This window comes from Acipenser ruthenus, chromosome 19 (genome assembly GCF_902713425.1).
Source record: "Acipenser ruthenus chromosome 19, fAciRut3.2 maternal haplotype, whole genome shotgun sequence".
Taxonomy (NCBI): domain Eukaryota; kingdom Metazoa; phylum Chordata; class Actinopteri; order Acipenseriformes; family Acipenseridae; genus Acipenser; species Acipenser ruthenus.
In genome coordinates, this window is record NC_081207.1 from 24661976 (window position 1) to 24667975 (window position 6000).

General features: G+C 38.0%; 1 protein-coding gene across 1 annotated transcript in view; it reads right to left on the minus strand.

Annotated features, from left to right (window-relative positions):
* Positions 1 to 5796, minus strand: part of LOC117424787 (polyamine-modulated factor 1-binding protein 1-like) — a 49833-nt gene extending 44037 nt beyond the window's left edge. The window contains exon 1 of the mRNA XM_058992673.1: positions 5726 to 5796. The gene's annotated coding sequence lies outside the window, so the exon portion shown is untranslated. The remainder of the gene's footprint in view (positions 1 to 5725) is intronic.
* Positions 5797 to 6000: the final 204 nt, after the last annotated feature.

Here is a 6000-nt window from a genome sequence, read left to right on the forward strand (position 1 = left end):
GACTCGGGTGTGTGAACTATGCATCAGCTGCAGAGTCACTTACAACTACGTCTCACCCGAAAGATGGAGGTTAAGTGACTTGCTCAGGGTTACACAGTGAGTCAGTGGCTGAGGTGGGGACCTCCTGGTTACAAGCCCTTTTCTTTAACCACTGGACCACACAGCCTTTAATGCTCCATACCCTCTATTAATGCATGAAGACCTGCAGGACCTATTAAGGACACTGTGTTCTCCAGCCAGTACACAATGTTCATTAAAGTAAAGGGCTTTTGTGTGCAAGCGTTCACTGTGTGTGTTTGTGTGTGTGTGTGTGTGTGTGAGTGAATATGAGAGAGGGGTTTAGATAGATTAGCTCAGTCTTATTTCTAAGCTAATGTGTTCTTGAAGAAGGCTGCACAACTGTACAACAAACCACGCTCACTTACTTCTAGGCTATTAAGTTAAGAAAGCTGTACAACCATTTTTTTAGAAACATATTATTAGCATGGAATAAAGCATTTTAGAGCATACTGTATGAGATTTACAATTTTATCTGGCATGGATTTTAGCATGCTCTCCTAAACCTTTACCCACTATTTAATTAGAAATAAAAAAGAAAGCAATACTACATACTATCTTTCTGTGTGTGCTTGTTCACAGAAACAGTTTGGATGTGCAAGTGGAAGCATCCTGTATAAACTGGTTAAACACACACACACACACACACACACACACACACACAATACAGCAGTGGGAGTGGGAGTGGGAGTGGGGGTAGTGCCTGGTCTTGTACAAAAAACAAAACAAAACACATTTGCCTGGCCAGGTCTCATTAACACACACCTCTGACATCATTAAGACATTTCCAGGAAAATTAATTGAGAGACAGATTAAAAATAAATTAAGAAAAATGTGTTGCAGAATGCCTTTGTGCACTTCATAAATCACCCGGCAAGGCCAGGATCTGCTCCCCATAATTAACTGCAGACTATTTATTTTATCCTGACGGTATAAATTAGAATTCAGACACACAGATTATATTAGGGGTGTCTGTCATGCGGAACTGCGGCGGGATGTGTAGAATATTTTAAGGATACAAAGAGGAGGGGGAAAAAAAATATATACTGCATCTAAAGAGACAAAGTGGAAGCAATGGAGGTTATATATTGCATCACCTCAGTGTGGTGATTGTTGAGAATGTAAGCTGAAATAAACATGATCAAGCTGGTAAAATGCATCATTTACATTGTAAGAAGAATTGATTAGAGCAGGGACACACATTAACAAGTTAAATGTATTTGGGGGCAAAAATGATGTTTGTATCTGCAGCCAACATAATTTGTCACATGCATGACTGCATATGTTATGCATTTACTGAGGTCTGTTATAAACAATAAGCATGTTACTGTATACCTACTGTCTACAGTTTTGAGTGCAGTTATCTTTCCTGGACCTGTATATAGGTCTGCAGTGATCTAAATTTCCATTTAATGCTCCAGCATTAGTATTGAATAAAAAATAGTGTTACCAGTTTTTCATTGCAATACGATGCATTTACCCCATGATGCATTACCTAAAAGGCAGATCTCTGTCCAAATAAGTTTGGTTTAAATATGCTTCTGTGGACCCTCTCCTGTCTTGGTATGGAAGCAATATATTCTGTGCCTGGTTCATGATGCCATAACCAAAGTACAGTCTCTTATAAGGTATTTTATTGAAAAAAAAAAAGATAAATCATTGCTGTACTGGAAAACATCTGCTATCTCAAATAGTACATTCTGTACGTAGCTTCATTATAGTTATAGCATAGCCAACCTAAAAGTGAGGTTTACTAAACTTTTGCAAAAACTATGGCAGTAATTTTCCATTGACAAAAATGGTCAAAAAAATAGTATGCTGTAGAATAGGATCTGGTACCAGACTGGCTTTAGCAATCGATCTGTGGAAGGTTTTGAGTACTGGAGCACATGAGCAATGGGAGGATTTCTGATTTAAGGAACTGTTTAATGAGCAATCTGTGCTCGTTAATTGTTTTCATGACAAAGTCCCAGGGGGAGGTTGGAAGGAACCAGGCTTTCTGTCACTCTGCCAAAAGGCTGCATTAAGAAAGTGACTCAGTTTATATTACATGCCAATGTCCTGAAACCACACAATGTGACTGGCTGCATAACACTCACAAGTCCCTATTGGTAGTTTTTTTTTTTTTACATTTTCCAGTGTTTATTTTTAGATGACGCTCCTTTATCCGGCCACAGTGCTGGATGTTTGAGGATAAACACGTGGTTATTTGTTTCTATACCTGTCCTGCTCTTGTTAGGACCCCACCTACTTAAATCTGCAGCACAGCGAGTGAACAGGGACAGCGAACCATCAACTTACTGTCATCACCAGAAGCATACAGTCATCTCTAAACACACCATTCACAGAGAGCCAACTACTTCCCCATCCCAAAATATTGAGATATTCTCACTACGTTCATATCTACTAGTATTACCAATTTGAAACACAATTAAAAGCCGTCTTTCTGGTGTATTTGTGTAATATAACAAGCTTGTAATGATGTTTTGATACTTTGATAATCTATTTAATAGTAACAGTGGCAGGTGTAAATCGATAGGACTATTGACGGAAATTAGCCATTGTCTAAACCATTGGACCTTAAGTTATAAATTGTATGTTGTCCTTTACAAATAAATATGTACAAAACAATAAATACCACTGTAGTTATACCACTGTAGTGTGAATCATTAAAATACATATTCTGTGTAAATTAACATATATGGCTGTGTCTTTAAATATTATATCCAAATACATATATATTGCTCATCATTAGCAATGCCTAATTTACTTTGTCCAATATTAATGTAACTAGAACTTCGGGGGGTGTTGTGAACAAATGCAACGCATTCCTGGGGGTATTATCTGTAAAACGTTGGTTTGTACACATGAAATAAAATGGTTATGTTAAAAACACTGTGACCTGTATCATTGATATTGCCACAGGTTAAAACAATGGGGCAGTTAATTTTAAGTGGACAACATCTGATTGACAAGAAAACATCCCCTTACAAGGATACTAAATTATAACAGATCCAAAGCACAAGATTCAAATTCATGGATTTATCAGTGCTGTTTACTAAAAGGGGCAATTTTAAAGGCTGTGTTTGTCTTGTTGCTGTTAATAAAATGTTGAGTAAAGTGTTCTCTAACCATACTGGGCACATTGAATTGTTACTGTGGTGAATGATCCTGGAAGCCAGAATCAGGGTCTATGTCTGGTGCAGGTTTATCGTACCAGAATGTGTTTCATTACTTGTTTTATTTTCCCTTACAAAATGGTGCACATTTCAAACAGCAGTACAGAGCTCTGATAACAAAGGTAAAACAGGGTCATTTGTTAAAATAAGACTGTACATCTAGGTTGATCTGAAATGCAAAAGACAAAAAATAAATAAATAAAAACGTAACACTTCTGCAGAGGCATGTATTTTCAAAAGCCATTATACTAGTGCGTAAGGCGAGAAATGGATTTTCACAATATTCGAACGTTCGATTCAATAGCATATTTAAACAATGCAAAGCTGTACTACAGTACTGGCAAAGTCTCCACTGTACCCAACCAAATCTCGTACAACCTAAAGAAGCAATTTAGTTTTTTTCATCATTTGTTGTGCTGCTGAATACATTCTCTCTCCTGTGGAAAACACAAAACATGTTCACTATTGCCTTGAAACTAATTTCCACCAACACATGTTAGAATATTAAAATACCTGTTCAAGCACTAAACAATAAACAATACAGTACAGGCCTGAATCAAATGCATTGTCTATAAACCAACAACAACCAAAAGAAAGCTTCCCAACCCATAATAGTATCAAGTGGGCAGTACCCCCTTCCACCATTAGGTGTCTCTCTTTCACTGCACATGCCAGCAGCTCCAGTAAATCCCCACAGCCCCCCTCCCATCCCAATTCCCCATCTCCAGATAATATATACACCATCATTTGAAAATGGCAGCTTTTTGAAAATTCACCTTGATTATCAGACATTAAAAGTGACTTATCCAGCGCTGAGTGTCTGGCAGGGGGATGGCTTCAGACAGCAGAACAATGTGTGCTCGCTTGGTATTAACGCCTCATCAGGATGCGCAGGGAAGGAAGGGGTGGAAGCCCTTTGTTCTCTCCCACATCCAATTATTTTTAACGCATGGCTCTTTTCACAACAACAGGAAGGAATTTAATTTTAATGCACTCAAAAAACGGCTATTCTTAAAAAGAATTTAAACACACACACACGCACACACACACACACACACACAGAACAAAAAATTAAGGAGGGTTACAATTTTACCAATAAACACACACTTGAACACACACATATGCCTGCATTACATGCAATTAAATAGAGCTGCCAGTTGATTTGGTCACAGTAACAATTTGTCAATGTCATATGGTAAGAACCATATAAAATTAACCTCACAACTTCAATTTTCTGGTTGGGGCAACATTTCTAAAATAACAATTTAGAAAATATGGAATTTCTGATTAATATAATAAATATATATTGTAATAATATGTACCATTTGTAATTCACACAGAGTGACATGACCACATTTCTGAATTAATTAAGATATATGTACACTGATGAAGGCACTAGCAAGAGGATTTGTACACGACTTATATTATTTAGATCCATTTTGAAACTAAAACATGAGCCATTGAGAGTACTTGAGGACCAAAACTGAAAACCACTGCTATAGTTTATATTGAGTTTTAAGTTATTTTTAACAGAAAGACCGACAACACACTTTTTTTTTAAAGAATAAAACAGTCACACCTATAGTAAATATTATCCTTCTTTGTGTCCAGTGAAATGGATGGTGGTGTTTTTGTTATAAATCGCACACAGTAGTTATTAATAATAGAGCCTAGAACACATGAAAAGGTGTGGTTGCCATTTTATGCCCCAGTCCCACGAAAAAATGATTTAGTGATTCAAATCTACATTTTTCTATTTTACCAGAACCAAGCTAGAGCACAGGGAGTTTTTCTTTCAAAACCCCTGGTATGATGGGGGCTCGCTAGTTTCCCTGCAAGATGATTTCCCCCCTTTATTAAGGGTTCATTAATGGCTGTGCTCACTCTGCTACAACGCAGGGCGGGTAGGCAGACACACAGTGAATTAAATTCAGGTCTTGGGGAGCCTGCAGACTGCCGCGAGTGACTCCCTCTGCTGCACAGCGAAATGCACCGCACACTAATTCTCCAGGGACACCAAAATTAAATCTCAGCCACCTGCGTGTTTATGGTTATTATTCTATTTTATATTCGCTGAAATGTGTTATTAGCAATCATTCAACGTGGGATGTATGTGTGGTTTTGCGTGAGAGATTAGGAGTTCTTGTGTGTGACAAGATATTGGAAAATTATTATTTTAAGAACAATATTAGCAATCATTTAACGTAGAAGTGTGTAAACAATTAAATAGGTTCTCAAAATGAACATCATTTCTGCACATTGACTGATGTAGTTGGACAAGCACAGGGCCTGTTTGAAAATACCTAAAGGAGGTGCTGGGGAAGTTATTCCAACCACTTTGTAGAAGAAGTCTGAAGTTTATTTTAATTCAATGATCATAAAAAGGTCCCAAAAGAGATGGGTGCTTGAGGTTCTAATGGCTTAACAGAGTGCAGTGAGGGTGCAATGAGGCAGCAGTGTTTCAAAGGGAGCCCACAGCCCGCTCTTACCTCCTTGGTGGCGGCACTCAGTTTGATTCTCAGGCTGTCTAGCTCCGCTTGCAGCAAGGCCTGGCCTTCTGCCACCTGCCGAAAGAGGGTGAGTAAGTTAGTGAGAGAGTAAGACAGTATGAGAGATAGAGAGAACAAGAGGTTTGAAACTGTGGCCAGGGAGAAGAAGAAAGAGAGACTGAGAGTAAGAGTGAGAAATGAACTATAAATAATTCAACTTTGTAACTTAGGTCATTTTTATGATGGCAATTTAGAATGAAACCAGTATATACGCT